The sequence below is a fragment of the Hemitrygon akajei genome, chromosome 2 (genome assembly GCF_048418815.1).
Source record: "Hemitrygon akajei chromosome 2, sHemAka1.3, whole genome shotgun sequence".
NCBI classification, from domain to species: domain Eukaryota; kingdom Metazoa; phylum Chordata; class Chondrichthyes; order Myliobatiformes; family Dasyatidae; genus Hemitrygon; species Hemitrygon akajei.
In genome coordinates this window covers 86,923,871-86,941,400 of record NC_133125.1, presented here as the reverse complement: position 1 = coordinate 86,941,400, position 17,530 = coordinate 86,923,871, and positions in this window count along the sequence as shown.

Genomic DNA, 17,530 nt, shown 5'->3' with positions numbered 1-17,530 from the left:
AGCTGTTGCACACCTTCCAATATGCTGGACACATTTTAGGTTGGTGCTGCCGCCCACAGCGATCACAAAGGTTTTTTTTTCAGATGACGTCTTGCTCTCCATCGGTTTCATTGTTCCTTAAATATTTTTTCTAATATGTTCATGCTTTACAGCGTCCACGCTGCCATTCTCGATAAAGAGCTCTTTAGCCTGTGACATCACAATCTCCAAAGCTTTGCAGAGTGCCACAGCTTTTTCCAAATTCAAATCTTGTTCTAAGTCTTTCTCTCAAACCATTATCCAGAATGCCACAAACAATCCAGTATTTAATGAGAGAGCCTGTAAGCTCTGCAAACTCTCATCTTTTACTGTGATTTCTCAATTCCATAACAAATTGATGAATCACTTGACCAGCTTTCTGCTTGCATGTAAAGAATTTGTACCATTCATACGTCACATTATGCTTCAGGATACAAAATGCATCAAACTTATCGATTATCACTTTTAAGTTCAAATTATCTCCATTCTCAAAAGTAAAATGGTTATGTACCTCAAATGTGTCATCACCAATCACGTGGAGTAGAATCGCAGCTCTCATTTTTTCTGATTTATTTTCTGCTCCCATTGCCGATACATTTCAAAATGCTGTTTAAATCTTTTCCAGTTTTCAGCTACGTTCCCAGTTAGCTGAAGTGTTTTCGGATGTTGCAAAACTTCCATTCTTAAAGCTGTAAGCAAACAACGAAAAAGTTTGAGCTTTTTTTTGATTATCTTCGCTTCTCCCGTGTTAGCGAAATGAATTATTCTTCCAGGTTGACTTCTGACACCATGTTGTGTCCTTTATATGTACCATGGGTTACTAAGAATAAACCATATTCTGGAAGAACATAACTAGAACTTGTATTTAACAGCAAACAGCAACCACGTTTTTCACTATACAAGCTTCTCCATCATTCTGTCAGTTCTGCGCATGCTCTGAACTCTGTCACGTGACACATGATATCACCACAAGGGTAGTTAATGATATAGTAAAATAGTGGTAATTATTATCTAAAGACCTTGTAGACATGAATTCTGAACCAGAATCAGGTTTATTATCACTGTTTCATATGAGATGATTTTTAATGTGGCAGCAGCACATTGCAAAGTCATCAAATTAACATAAATTACTAAACAAGTAAGCAATGTAAAATAAAAAGAACTAATGAAGCAATGTGCATGAGTTCATGCACCATTCAGATATCTGATGAAGGGGCTTGGGGAAGAAGCCGTTCCTAAAATATTGTGTGTGTGTCTTCAGGCTCTGCTAACTCTGCCCGATTGATACTAATGAAAAGCAGGCATCTGCTTAATGATGGATGACGCCTTCTTGGGACACCGGCTCGATGGTTGTGATCATGATGGAGCTGGCTAGCTGCCTCGGGAAGGAGGTATCCATCACTCAGGATCATCAAATTCCATTTTAACAACTGGAAACTATAAATTCAAGAAATTAAATAAAATCTGAATTAAAAAGTTGTCTCAGTAATAGTGACATTGAATTGATTGGATTATTACAGAAATGTTTATGATTAACTAAATAAAAATCAAAACAGAAGAATTATAGATGATGGAAATCTTAAATAAAAACATGCTGAAATAAAATGCTGAAAAGAAATCTCAGCAGGTCGTGCAGATGACGAAGGATCTTTGTCTGGTAAAAAAAAATTATTTTCCCCTTTCTCTATGTCCCACTCTGACCTTATACTTCACACCTGCCTATTACTTCCCCCTGGGTCCCTTCCTCCTTCCCTTTCCACCATGGTCCACTCTCCCCTCCCATCAGTTTCTTTCTTCTCCAGTCCTTGACCTTTCCCACCCACTTGTCTTCATCTATCATCTTCTAGCTAGCCCCTTTCCCTTCCCCTCAACATTTTATTCTGGCATCTTCCCCCTTTTTTCCAGTCCTGAAGAAAGGTCTTGGCCCAAGATATTGATTGTTTATTCATTTCCATAGATGCTGACTGACCTGCTGAGCCCCTCCACAATTCTGTGGGTGTTGCTCTTGATTTCCAGCATCTGCAGACTTTCTTGTGTTTGTCTTCGACATGAAGTAGTTAACATGATGCTAGCAATTTTCCAGAGGTACTAACAAAATCAAGGACCCGTCCCTCCATTGTCATTTTGTGGCAATGTCAAGACTTTTAATGCAGGTCAGTTTGCTGCACCGCGTCAGTTCACCCAGACCAGTCTTCACAAGCTATCAGCAGATGGCTGAAAGACTCAACGAGAGCTTGGACAAAACTTGGGATGTTTTCTCTGGAGACGTGGAGGCAGAATGGAGATTTGGATAGGGGCTTATAACATTTGAAAGGCATACAGAGTAGACAGACAATATTTTTTCCCCAGGGTTGAAATATCTAATATCAGAGAGCATAAATTTAAGGTGAGAGAGGGGAATTTCAAAGTGGATGTGAGAGGGAAATTTTTACATGGAGAGTGGTGGGTACCTAGAACATGCTGCCTGGGGTGGTGGTCGAAGCAGATACAATTGGGGCTTTTAAGAGGTATTTAGATAGACACATGAGTGTGAGGAAAATGGAAGTGGACATTGTGTAGGCAAAAGAGATTAGCTTAGTTCACCATTTGATTACTAATTTAACTGGTTTGGCACAACGTTGTGGGCTGAAGGACCTGTTCCTGTGTTTTACCGTTCTATGTTTCATGTTCTGTAAAACTACAATACAAGATCTGAAAGGAGAAACAAAGAATGGGTAATTCCCCAGGGTCCTGAGTGCAGATGAAGCAGAAACAAGGACCCATATTTCATTTGACATAATCTGAATCGAATATCATTCTTCCAACATTTCACCCTCCCCCTTCTCCAAGCAGTGGAGTAGTCTCAACTTTGATTACATATTAATTAGCTGAACAGTTTTATTAGAGCTACTGCTATGGCTAATAATTCATAGCAGTTTATGAGATGTTCTAATTAGGATGCGCATGAATACACTTGGCCTTCTGTTGCTGGGTCATGATATTTCTCCCAGCATGCCCTGGGTGCAGTCTTGGGCTGGCTGTACTTACATAATGGCTTTAGTAGCTGGTGAAGCCCAAGCTACAAGTTCACTGGCTGTTAAAACTGTCCCATTTATTAAAATTTTGTCAATATACCAACTAATCCCCTCCATCGCCACACTCCTCTGTCTGGCAGAACTGGTTCTCATCCTCCAAAATGTTTCAGTTGGCTCCTCCCACTTTCTCCAAACTCGAGTGGTAAGCAAGGGCACTTGCATAGGCCCCAGCTATGCATGCCTCTTTGTTGGTTACGTGGAACAGTCTATGTTCAAAGCTTTCTCCAGTTATAACTCTCCATCACTTCCAATGACAACTGCCTTGGAGCTGCTTCCTGCACCCATGCTGAGCTTGTCAATTTTATTGACTTTGCCTCTATCTTCCACCCTGCCCTTAAATTCACTTGGTCCACCTCTGACATTTCCCTCCCCTTTCTCAAGCTCTTTTTCTCCATTTCTGGAGACAAACCGTCAACCGACATCTTTTATAAACTTACTCATTCCCACGGTTACCTCGACCACACCTCCCCACCCTATCTCCTGTAAAAATGCTATTCCCTTTTCCCAGTTTCTTTCCCAGTGCTCCATCTGTTCCCAGGATGTGTCTTTTCATTTCAGAAGATCAGAGGTATCCTCCTTTTTTAAAGAATGGGGTTTCTCTCCCTCCACTATTGATGCTGCCTTCACCTGCATCTCCTCATTTTCTCATATGTCCACGTTCACTCTATCTTCCCACCACCTTAACAGTGATAGAGTCCCTCTTGTCCTCACCTACCATGCCATGAACCTCTGCATCCAACACATCACCCTCTGAAACTTCCACCATCTTCAAAGGGATCCTACCACTAAACATACCTATACACTGTTTTCCACAGGGATCGCTCCCTCTATAATTCCCTCATCTATTCATCCCTCTCCACTAATTTCTGTCCCTAGGTGCTACACCTGCCCATACACCCCCTCCCTCACCTCCAATCAGGACTCCAGCCAGTCCTTCCAGGTGAGGCGACACTTCACCTGGGCTCATCTATTGTGTCCGGAGATCTCGATGTAGAGATGGCCACATTGGTGAGACCCATTATAAATAGGAGGACGGCTTGGCTAAGCACCTCCACACCATCTGCCACAAGCACGACTTCCCTGTGACCAAACATTTTAATTCACATTCCCATTCCCGTTCTGACATGTCAATCCTTGGCCTCCTCTTCTGCCCAGATGAGCCCACCCTAAGGGTGGAGGTGAGATACATTATATTCCATCAAACCTGATGGCATGAATATCAATTTCTTCTTCCAGTAGACAAATTCCTACCCCCCCATTTCCTTCTCTGATCTTTTACCTCTTCTCACCTACCTATTACTTCCCCCTAGGTCCCCTTCTCCTCCCCTTTCTCTTATGGCCCCCACTCTCATCTCCTTTTAGATCCCTACTTCTCCAGTCCTTGGACTTCCCCACCCACCCAGCCTCACCTTGTCACCCTCCAGCTAGACTCCTACCCCTTCCTCCCACCTTTATATTCTGGTATCTTCCCCCTTCCTTCTCAGTCTCGAAGAAGAGTCTTGGCCTGAAACATCAACTGTTTATTCATTTCCACAGGTGCTGCCTGACCTGCTGAGTTTCTCCAGCATTTTGTGGTTGGCAACCGGGAATAGTCCGGTGGCAGCGTGGAGAGAGAGCGGACAGCCAGGAAAGACTGGCACCAGGGCTGTCGGGATTGGCAGTCCAGGCACCAGCTCAGAAGAGCACCCATTTCTTGGAGCTTCTAGTTTACATGGAGAAACATACCCTCGGGGTCTTCCGAGAGGGAGGGAGAATGATGGACCCAACTGGACGGATACAGGGAACGACGACGATCAAGAGCTAGGATAAGAGGCTCTAAGTGTCCAATGTGTTGGTGTGGGAGAGCATTTTCCAGCATTAAAGGTTTACGAGTCCACCAAGCAAAGTTGAAGTGCTTCCCCAATCCATTTCCATCCATCCCAGTGGATGAAGATGAAATTACTTCACCAAGCACAGAAGATGTGGTCTTTTCAACCACTGATACACAAGCCACAGTGATTCGCTCTGGACAGAGTCATCATACTCCAGGTCAGATGAGAGATAACCAGGTCAGGTTGCAGACCACAGTACCCAGGTAGATCCTTCGCCTGATGGCGGTGGTGAGGTGGTAGAGAAGAAGAGGAAGGTCAAGTGGCCAGCAATGGCAGATGAGAAGGCTTGGCGTGTGTTTGATGAGGATATCAGTATGATGCTGGAGAACACTCTCAGGGGAACATCAAAGAGAAAGTTGGAAGTGATGGGCGATATGATTTATAATGTTGGCAAGTACAGGTTTGGTTTTAGTTGAGTTGAAGAAAGCAAAGCTTACACAGACACCAAGCAGGCACCAGAAGGAGATTAGTAGGTTGAGGAGAGAGCTTAGATCTTTGAGACAGAGGTGGAAGGTAGCAACAAGTGAGGGTGACAAGCCAGGGCTTGCTGATTTCTGAGTGCATTTTCGACTAAAGTTAGCATCACTCTGTCGTGCAGAGTCACAACATAAAAAGAGAAAGAAGAGAGAGAAGGCAAGAAAGGCGTTCTTTGAGAACCCTCACCAGTTCACAAAGAAATTGTTTGAACAAAATAAGAGCAGGCAGCTTAACATCTCTCACCAATAACTTGGGGATCACCTGGCAAGCAGGTGAACAGCGGGAGGCTCCTTTGCCTGACATTTCTGGGCTTGTGAAGCCTACTGAGCCAGGAGTGAAGTTCGATCTGTCAGAACCCCAACTGGCAGAAGCCGAGCAGTTCATCAAAAAGACAAGGTCAGGTTCAGTGACAGGACCTAATGGAGTGCCGTATAAGATGTTCAAGAAGTGTGAAGAGCTGAGGAAATACTTGTGGAGATTGTTAAAGGTGGTGTGGAGACAAGGTGTTGTTCCTTTGTCATGGAGTGAGGCTGAAGGAGTACACATCCCGAAGGAAGAGATTTCTATTACATTGAATCAGTTCCGACCAATTTCACTCCTGAATGTAGAGGGGAAGATTATGTTTGGCATTCTAACAGAAAGAATATCTTCATTTTTGATAGAGAATGGATTGGTAAATACATCTGTGCAGAAGGCAGGAATATCAGACTTCCTGGAATGCCTTGAACATACTAGTATGATATGGCATACCATCCAGGAGTCAAAAAGGTTGGGAAGAAATCTGGCTGTAGTTTGGCTTGATCTTGCAAATGTGTATGGTTCCATTCCCCATACCTTGATTGAGTTTGCGATGGAATTCCTGTGGATTCCTGCTAAGGTGAGGAACTTCATTATGCAGTACTACAACGATTTCTGGATGAGATTTTCCACTCAGCAGCTTACAACTAGGTGGCTGAGCTTGGATGTTGGTATCCCAATGGGATTTGCGATTTCACCCATCCTTTTTGTGTTATCCATGGAGGTCATTGTGAGGGCTGCAGAATCAGTGGGACCAGGTGTCGCACTTGATGGCAGAGGGGAGTTACCACCAATACAAACGTTCGTGGACGATCTCACCCTTTTGGGTCCTAGCACTGAGGCAGTGGAAAGTGTACTATCTAGACTCGAGGAGCCAATGGATTGGGGAAGAATGAAGTTCAAGACCAAGAAGTCAAGGGGTCTTGTTCTTAGGAGAGGAAAGCTGGTTGACTTTCATTTCATCCTTTGTGCAGAGGAGATTCCATCCATTCAGGACCAACCAGTTAAGAGCCTCGGGCGATGGTACACAGAGGAGCTGAGAGACACCAAGAGGGTTCAAGAGACAGGAGAACAGATCAGCAGAGGTCTGATGTCTGTTGACAAATGTGGCTTGCCTGGCAAGTTGAAGTTGTGGTGCTTGCAGTACGGACTGATGCCACGGATAATGTGGCCACTAACTGTCTATGAAGTGGCAATGTCCCATGTTGAGGCAATGGAACGGAAGATCAACAAGTATGTGAAGATGTGGCTTGGAGTACCGAGCAGCCTCACTAATATTGCAATCCACAGTAACCAGACAAAGCTTACCATCCCAGTGCAATCCCTTGTTGAAAAAGTCAAGGTAGCCAAGGTAGGATCATTCTTGATGCTTTGAGACTCAAAAGACCCTGTCATCAAGAACATCCAGCCGGATGTGAGATCAGGCAGGAAGTGGTCAGCCCGGGCAGCAGTGGATGAGGCAGAGTCTAGATTGAAGCACAAGGAGACTGTTGGGGCTACCCAGCTAGGCCGCCAGGGACTTGGATGGACAACCCACAAGTGGTGGTCATCTTCTACAGGTAAGGAGCATCGTGAGCTTGTAACACATGAAATACGAGAAGTAGAAGAGGAGAAGAGGTTAGCTAAAGCAGCTGGCCTGACCAAACAAGGGGCTTGGACCTGGTGGGAAAGTGTTGAACAACAATATCTATCTTGGAATGTCCTGTGGCAGATGGAACCGCTCCGCATTTCTTTTCTATATAGAGCAGTGTACGACCTGCTCCCAACACTTGCCAACCTCAGCACCTGGTATGAAGATAAGACAGACAGGTGTGCTGCTTGTGGCGAGAAGGGAACACTTCAGCATATTTTGAGTGCATGCAGAGTCAATCTTTCCAGTGGCATGTACACTTGGAGACATAACAACGTTCTCAGAGTTGTAACAGAAGCGGTTGAGCAGACAGTACCGCAGCACAACATATCTCATGCCCCATGCTGCACAGAGCATCACATATCATTTGTGAAAGAAGGCTCCAAGTCAAGGGTGTACAGCACAGGCCCACGATCAAGCATACTTTCTTCAGCCAATGATTAGTGTGTCAAGGCCAACCTGGATGGGAAAGACAGTTTCCCGGAGCAAATAGTTTTCACCACATTGCGTCCAGATATAATCGCATGGTCTGAAACCAATAGATAAGTGGTTATTGGTGAACTCACAGTCCCCTGGGAAGACAACATCGATGAAGCCCATGAGTGCAAGTTAACCAAGTATGCAGAATTAAGATCAGAGTGCAGAGACAGAGGGTGGAAGGTCTCATGCTATCCATTCGAAGTAGGTTGCCGTGGCTTTATTGCGTTCACTTTCCAGAAGTGGCTGCGTGACCTTGGCTTTACTAGAAGAGAGATCAAGTCAACCAGCAGGGCTGTAGCTGAGGCAACAGAGGCAGGATCATCATGGGTGTGGACCAAGTAGGTCCAGAGGGGCAGATAGTTGGACAGTGTATCCATCTTTTGTAAACCCATCAGTAGTTGTATACACACCTGAAGAGTAGACTATCTGCTGGATGGAAGCGACCAACAACTCTGATAGAAGCAGATGCTACGTTTTTAAGCTCACCAGTGGGAGGCGGTGCTTTAGCACTGCTGGCCCACCACCTCGAGGGAGTCTTGATCATAAGTGGGCTGAAACTCCTGAAGACAGGTGGCAGATCAACTGATGATCCCACTGATGATAGCACAGGACAGTTAACATCTTAGTCCACGTGTATTTTCAATTTAATTCTGTGTTGCTTTGGTATTATGATTCAAATTCTCCCGGGACGACAAAAAGAATCAAAACAACGTGAAAAAACTACAATTTTTTTCTTTACAAGACGAGCATATAAATGCTTAGAAGGAACTATTTTTAAATAACTTGATTAAACAAAGAAAGTTTCTCACAGCTGCCAGTTTCTCTGCTTTAGAGAACAGAGACATTAAAAGCACAGGAACAGGCCCTACGGCCCACCCTTTCTGCACTGACCATGATGCCTATTCAAACTGACCCTTTCTGATATACATGGTCTGTGTCCCTCCTTTTTCCTTCATCTGCCCATCAAAATGCCTCTTAAACATTGCTACCATATCTGCTTCTACCACCCTCCCTAGCAGCACGTGCCTGGCATCTGCCTCTCTCTGTGTACTGAAACATCCTTTGTAAATCTCTTTTAAACTTTCCTCTGCTCATCTGAAAGCTCTAGTATCTGTCATTTCTACACTGTAGAGAGAAATCTAATCTATGTTTCTCATAATTTTATATACCTCCGCCATGTTGCCCCTCAGCCTCTAACATTCCAGAGAAAACAATACACATTTGTCCAACCTCAGCTTGTAGCTAATACTCTCCATTCAGGACAATGTCCTGGCGGAACTCTTCAGTACCTTTTCCAAACTTCCGTGCCCTTCTGGTAATGTGACAACCAGACTGTACACAACACTGTGAATGAGACCTAACTGCAGTTTTATACAACTGAAATGTGACTTCCGAAATTTTATATACCAGGCCATGTCCAGTGAAGGCAAACACTTGAATTCTTTACTTGAACAGATCCCCAGCAGCACCTCTGGGACAGTTGTACTCAACACTGGAGCCCCTCAAATTGTGTCCTCTGCCCCTACTTTACTCCCTGCACACGCACAGCTCTGTTCCATTTCTGCTGTAACTCCATCATCAAGTTCACAGATGACACCACCATTGAGAGCCAGATCTCAAACAACAATGACTCAGGAAGGAGATAGAGAGATTTGTTGCATGCGGCCAAGTCAAGAAGCTTTCCTTCAATGTCAGCAAAACACAAGAGTTGCTTATTGACTTCTGGATGCTGGGCAGAATTCCTTCCTCTGTATGTATTCATGGTCTTGAGGTGGAATTAGCTGAGAGCTTCATGCTCCTAAATATACCAGTAGTTTGTCCTAGTTCAATGGTACAATCAAGGATGCATACCAGGAGACTAAGGAAATTCACTGGTCCCAAATGACCCTCGCTATTTTTTACTAATACACCACTGGGAGCACCCTAAATGGAAAATGCTCTGCCAAAGATCTTAAGAAACTGCAGAGTTGTGAACACAGCCCACTATCTCCCAGAAACCTGCCTCCTCTCCACTGACTCTCTACACTTCCTGAAGTCTTGTGGAGCCATCTAACACATCCAAAGACCCATCCCATTCCAGAGTTCTCTCTTCTCTCTCTCCCATTAGGCAGAAGGTACAATAACCTGAAAGCACCTACCACCCGGTTAATGGAGAATTTTTATCCTGCTGATATAATACTCTTGAATGGATAGCATAGTATGATAGAGCTGTCCTCATGATCTCTCAATCTACGTCACTGGTGTCCTTGCATCTTACTTTGCCAATTTGCATTCTGCTAACTGTGTTTCCCCTTTTACTACATTGGTGTGCTTATGCTTTGAATGATCTGTCTGGACAGCTTGTAAAACGAAGTTCTTCACTACTTCCAATAATAAACGAATATGAGAGTGACTTGACAGAGGTGTACAAGATCTACAGATCAAGTGGATAATCAGAAACTTCTTCCCAGAGCAGAATAGGCAATACAAGGGAGTGTAGTTTTAAAATGATTGGAAGAAGGTATAGGGCAGATGTCAGAGGTAAGTTCTTTACACAGAGAGTGGAAAGTGCATGAAACATCCTGCCAGGAGTGGTGGTAGAGATAAGTTCATTAGGGAATTTGAGAAACTCTATGGGAATTTGAAAGCCTATGAATGATAGAAAAAAAACAGTTTGTTATTTAAAAAGGAGAGGTTAAATTGAACTTTGAGTAGGTTAAAAGATCTGTACTGTGCTGTAATGTTCTAAGTTCTATGTTCTAATATTAACACCAAGTGTAACCCTGTGCAGGTTCAGTTGGCAGATTTCCCACCCTGGGAGTTGAAAGCTGTAAAACTTGGTCCCACCCTATTGGAGTCAAGAGAATGTCTACCAATGATGTGCAGGGACAATGACAGCAAAGGTGGCAGCTCAGAAGATTAACACAAGAGATTCTGCAGTTGCTGGAAAGCCAGAGTAACACATGTGAAATGCTGGAGGAATTCAGCAGGTTAGGCAGCACCTATGGAAAAAAATAAACAGTTAATGGTTCAGGCTAAGGCACTTCATTAGGACTGGAAAGGAAGGGGGAACAAAGCAGACGAAGGTGGTGGAAGGGGAAGGAGTAGACACTTCCAGCTGATACCAGGTTAGGGGAAGGTGAGTGGCTCAGGGAGGGAGATGATGTGAGGAACTGGGATGTGATAGGTGGAAGAGGTAAAGGACTGAAGAAGAAAAATCTGATAAGAGAGGACAGTGGATAATAGGAGAAAGGCTCCAAAGGGCAGGTGAGGAGGAGAGAAGGAGTAAGAGGGGAACCAGAATGGGGAGTGATAAAAGAGAGAAGGGAAAATTACTGGAAGCATTGGAAATTGATGCTCATGCTTTCAGGTTGGAGGCTACCCAGACAGAATATGAGTTGTTGGTCCCCCATCCTGTGGGTCGCCTCATCATAACCAGAGAGGAGGTCATGGACTGGGAATGAAAAGTAGAATTGAAATGGGTGGCCACCGGGAAACCCTGCCTTTTGAGGCGGACATAGCAAAGATGCTTGACTAAGCTGCTCACAATCTCAAGAAAATATATTGTAGTTCAGAAGGTGCTGCTGGTGGATTAAATGAACTCCATTGTTGAACACGGGGATCTTTGCAGAGAAACGTGGCTAAATCCTGGCATCATCACTGCCGTCAACACAAAACAGCCCACTCCTCAAGTTTATAATTTCCCTAGATAGTGAGCTACATTGAAATTCACATTGGTCCACCTAGTGGCAAGTTAAGCTGAGATTTCTCATGATTCTTTGTTAGCATATGGAAGAAAATTGTGGTAATAATTGGTGGAAATGATTATACTAAAGCTGTAGTGCTTCCATATGCTCCTCTTTAACCATGGAAATTAAAGTTTGAAGCTATCATTTAGGCACATTAGACACAGCATGGTTAATAAAATGCAATCATGGACATTATTAATGACTTCAAAACAAAAATGGTGAATTTAAAGGTACAGTAAATATATTGTAGGCCATTGTGAAGGAATAAGAAAGTGGTTTGTGATAGAATAATCAGATTAACCACTACAAAATGCCAGAATTACGACTGAGCCTTGTATACCTAAATTTTTTTGCATAAAATTCAGGTTTGTGCAAACTTGATAAGTTAAGTTCAGGAAAATTCCATTATTACTCTGCTGCTGGGAAAGGAGCTATGTTAATGGACAAAAATTATTTTTGGAATTAACATTAAAATAAGATTGATGATGTTGTACCTAAATTCTATTGGGTAAGGCTCTGGAAAATCTGCACTTCTTCCTTGAAAGATCAGCAGATGACTGTTGAAAAATGAAACTGGATAGGTAGTTATAGGGGACAAAGAAATGGTGGACAAACTTTATGAGTCTTCGCTGTGGAAGACACCAGCAGTATACCAGAAATACAAGAGTGTCAGGGGGCAGAAGCGAGTGTACTTGCTAATAGTTGGGGGGAAGGTGCTTGGGAAGCTGAAAGCTCTGAAGGTGGATAACTCACTGTACTATTCCTGAGGGTTCTGAAAGAGGTGGCTGAAGAGATTGTGGAGGCATTAGTAATGATCTTTCAAGAATCACAAGATTCTGGAATGGTTCTGGAGGATTGGGAAATTACAAATATCACTCCACTTTCTAAGAAGGGAGGGAGGCAGAAGAAGGAAAATTATAGTCCAATTTGCCTGATCTCAGTAGTTGGGAAGATGTTGGAGTTTATTGTTAAGGATGAGGTTTCAGGTTACTTGGGGGCACATGGTTTCCTTAGGAGAAATCTTACCTGACAGATCTGTTGGAATACTTTGACGAAATAACAGGCAGAACAGACAAAGGAGAGACAGTGGGTGTTATTTACTTAGATTTTCAGAAGGCCTTTGACAACATGCCATACATGAAGCTGCTTAACAAGTTAAGAGCCAACGGTATTACAGGAAAAATACTAACAATATGGAAGATTGGCTGCCTGGCAGATGCAAAGAAACAAAAGCTGTTCCACATGGGTCAGTGTTGGGACCACTTCTTTTTGCAGCTACTCTCTGGCAGGAGGCACAGAGGCCTAAAGTCCCACACCACCAGGTTCAAGAATCGTTACTTCTCTTCCAGCGTTGAGTTCTGAACCAACTGGCACAACTCTATACACTAGTATAACAAACCCATGACCACTTTGATCAATGTGCAATGATTGTCCTCATCACTTTGCAGAGTACAATCCAGATGTAAGGTCCGTAATGTCCTGAAACGTTGACTGTTTATTCCCCTCCACAGATGCTGCCTGGCCTGCTGAGTTCCTTCTACATTTTGTGTATTGCTCTGAATTTCCAGCTTCTGCAGGATCTTCTGTTCTTCCAATAATGGACTTCGTGCTTTTGTTCTAATTGTGTTCTTTCTTGAAACAATTGTGTATAATTTATGTTTAATTATGTTTTTCATGTGAATATTGTGCCTGTGATTCTGTTGCAGGTAAGTTTTTTCATTGCACCTGTGCAGACATGTACCTGTGCCATGACAATAAATTTAATTTTGACTTCAACTCAGGAGGTGACAATTCCTGATTTTAACCCGCTCAGATATGCAGACTCCCACCCAAAGTAGGAGAGCTCTCCTCTCTTGTGAAACAAACATCATCATCATCATCATAAGGATGAAAGAGGAAGACAAGGAGAAATATCTATTAAGAAGAGTTGTTAGGAAATAAAATCTTTTATCTGGAGTAGAGCTGGCAGAGAAAGCTTAATAATATTGATAGGGTCATCCTGATGGGCTAACCTATAACATTACTGCTGGGCGCAGAGTCATGTGTTAGAGAATAAGAATTAGATTACTCTTTTGAAGTTAGTTCTTCATATAATTTGTATCTTTTATTTATTAAATTTCAATGCAGCATGAAGTAGTTTTCTGATCAAAAGCATTTATAATTCTTTCAGATGACAAATGTAACACGGCTATTGCAACTATTAACATAACTGTTGCTACAAACTTTTTGTTTAATATTATGCTTAGCTGAAGGGGAAGAGAATAACTACACTCAAAAGTTGAGTCTCGTAATGTAAAGTAACACGCACATACACACATTTTCATGTTGTATGGGAGACTGCTAGGCGCACAGTAAGTGCTCTGTTTCACAGTTGCAGAGACCCGTGTTTGATCCTTGTCTTTTGACAATGTCTTTGTCATATCCATATTTCTTTCAATATCACATATTCATGCAAATATTAATCGGTTTAGGGAACGACGTGGGAAAAGAATCAATGTGCAGTTAATGGGCATGAGGGAGAGAATAAGTTGTTGGGGAATTATACTCTATCTCCCTCACACTCTGACCGAACTGCCTGTTTCTCCCTGCAGTTTCCCATTGTTGTCCAATGTAAGATTGCAGAATAGCACCTCAACAATGTCTAGCCATGTGGTAACTAATGGAACAATACTGAATTTAACAATTGCCTTTCTCTGTTTATATGAAAATTAGCTCATTCTGTTGTAGATTATCCACCTCTCCGATATAAAATTACAGCAGTGTATTATTGTGATATGCACCAAGGCATAATGAAAAACTTTGTTTCTCAGTCAGTTCTGTACATTACAACAGTGCATTGAGGGAAAAGCAAAAACAGGATGCAAAATGAAGTGCTATAGTTACAGAGAAATGCCGTGTAAGGTGCAAGGCTTTAACTGGGTAGATTGTGAGATCAAGAACACATTTATTGTACAAGGGGATTGTTCAATGGTCTTACAACAGTTCCTGTTCTCTCCCGCAATTCACAGCTTTTATGTGCCCCTTACTTTGATTTTTGTCTCTTGAACGTGTGATGTTAATTCATCAAACAAATGACTTTAACTGAATTGTCTTCTCACTGACACCAATTTTCTCAGTATTTTTTTTTAAATTTGCACCATCCAGAGTGTCCTGTCTGGCTGCATCATTGTGTGGTACGGAAGCTGCAAGGCATTGAACAGCCAGAAGATAGAAAAAAACTGCCAGGAGGATCACTGGGGTCTCCCTTCCCTCTATTTGTGACATTTACCAGAAGCACTGTAGACAAAGAGACTGAAGCATTATTGAAGGTCCCTATTTCCTATCCCACTGCCACCAGGAAGGAGGTACAGAAGCATCAGGACTAGCACGGCCAGACTGGGTAACAGGCTTTGAGACGAATGAATACCCTGCCACCACTGAGGTCTCGTCACTGGGACAGCGAGCTGCTCACTGTTTACCCGTGCTGTGCACTACTGACATTTTGAAATATACTTTACCAACTTACTTGTGGTAATACTCTCACCTTCACTACTGAGCAGATGAGAAAGGCTCTGGGGAAACTCAGACACGGCAAAGCATTGGAACCGGATGCTGTGAACCCCAGGGTCCTGAAGGAGTGTGCTGAGCAGCTGTGTGGAGTTCTCCAGCACATTTTCAATCTCAGCCTAGGAAGCATTCTGACTGTGTGGAAAACATCATGTGTGGTCCCAGTACCCAAGGAGAGCCAACCAAAAGTCTTGAATGACTATCATCCAGTGGCCTTGACCTCACACTTCGTTAAGACCCTAGAGAGGGTGGCCCTGATTCTCCTCTGACATCTGGTCAGATCTGCCCTCGATCCCCTGCAGTTTGCCTACGAGGAGTACATTGGAGTTGACGTTGCTGTTGTCTGCCTGCTGAACAAAGCCTACTCCCATTTGGATAAGCAGGGCAGCACTGTGAGGGTCATGTTTCTTTATTTCTCAAGTGCCTTCAATACCATACAACCCTCATTGCTGGGGGTAAAGCTCCATTCTGTGCAGGTTGGCACTTCTATTGTATGCTGGATAATGGACTACCTGACTGGCAGACCACAGTTTGTGTTGCTTCAAAGCTGTGTGTCAGGCATGGATATGAGCAGCACTGGGGCCTCGGGGATCTGTATTGGCTCCTTTCCTGTTTACCCTGTATACCTCAGACTTTAGATACAATACGGAGTTATGTCATCTGTAGAAGGTCTCAGATGACTCATCAATAATTAGGTTTATAAAGGGAGGATGGGAGGATGAATACAGGGCCCTGGTGAAGGACTTTGTCAAATGGTGCAAGCTGAATCATCTGCACCTCAACATCAATAAAACAAAGGAGATGGGATGGACTTTGGGAAACTAAGCCTGCACTGCTCCCTGTTACTATTGACGGTGAGGACGTGGATGTGGTGAGGACCTGGGGATGTACATGGATGACAGACATGTGTGGAGCACCAACACAGAGGCTGTGTACAAGAACGGCCAGAATTACTTCTACTTCCTGAGGAAACTGAGGTCCTTTGGAGTATGCTGGCCTTGCCTTCACATGTTCTACCAGTCTGTTGTTACTAGTATAATCTTCTATCCAGCAGTGTTCTGGGGCAATGGCATCAACTTGAGTAATGCTAGCAGGCTCAAATAAACTGATTAGAAAGGTTGGCTCTGTTATAGGAGTCAAACTGGAATCAGTGGAGGCTGTGGTAGAACAAAGGACTCTACCGAAAATCCTGGCAATTCTGAACAATGTTTTTCACCATCTGCCACCTTGGCTGAACAGAGGAACACTTTTAATAATAGACTACATCAACTGTGCTGCTCCAAAGAGTGGTCTATGAGGTCATTCTTACCCTTGGCCATTAGGCTCTATAATGAGTCAACCTACAGTCAAGGAAGTTAGACTGTCTGTGGTAACTTACTTTTAATTCTTTCTTCCTTCTCTTCTAATATTTTATATCTGTGCACTTGTAATGCTACCGAGGCACTGTAGTTTCCTTTGGGGTCAATAAAGCATCTATCTATCTATTTTGTTTTATGTGCTGTGTATGACATATGCTTTGTGGATACACCATGGTCCTGAGGAATGTTATTGTGTTTGGTTATATGTTCAGTCAGAGGATAATAAACTTGAACTTAAATCAACAAAATAAATTATACAAAATTATACAAGAAAGAAAATTATAACAAAATGATACATGTCAATTGGAGTGTAAAGCAATCATAGTGATAAGGGTTGTACAAAGAACCAAATGGTTGAAGGGATGGAGCTGTTCTTGAACCTGGTGTTGTTGGGCTTCAGGCTCCTGTACCTCCTGTCTGTTGGATGCTACGAGAAGATGGTGTCACCCAGGTGGAAGGCATCCTTGATGAGAGATGTTGCCTTCTTGTCCAGTCACCACTGATGGTGCTGAGGGCAGCAGTTAGTTCAAGGTCAGGAGATTCAGATTCAGTGACTGGTGAAAGATATGTGGCAACTTATTCACCCAGAGAGTGGTTGTGACTGTGATCTGGAATTCACTACCTGGAGGTTAATCAAAACTTTCAAGAGGGTAAAAACAGAGATTGACAGTTTCTTGATTTGTAAAGGGCTTAAAGGTTATTGTGGGAAAAGGAGAGAACAGGGTTCAGAATCATATTTAATATCACTGGCATATGTCATGAAGTTTGTTGTTCTGTGGCAGCAGTATATTGCAATATATAATAATAAAAACTATGAATTACAATGAGAAGTATATATAAAAATAATTTTAAAAGTAGTGTAGAAAGAGAGGGAATAAAAATAGTGAGGTAATGTTCATGGGTTCATGGTCTATGGACCATTCAGAAATATGATGGTGGAGGGGAGGAAGCTGTTCCTAAAATGTTGAGTGTGTGTCTTCAGGATCCTGAACCTCCTGTACCTACTTCTTGATGGTAGCAATGAAAAGAGGGCATGTTCTGACTGATAGGG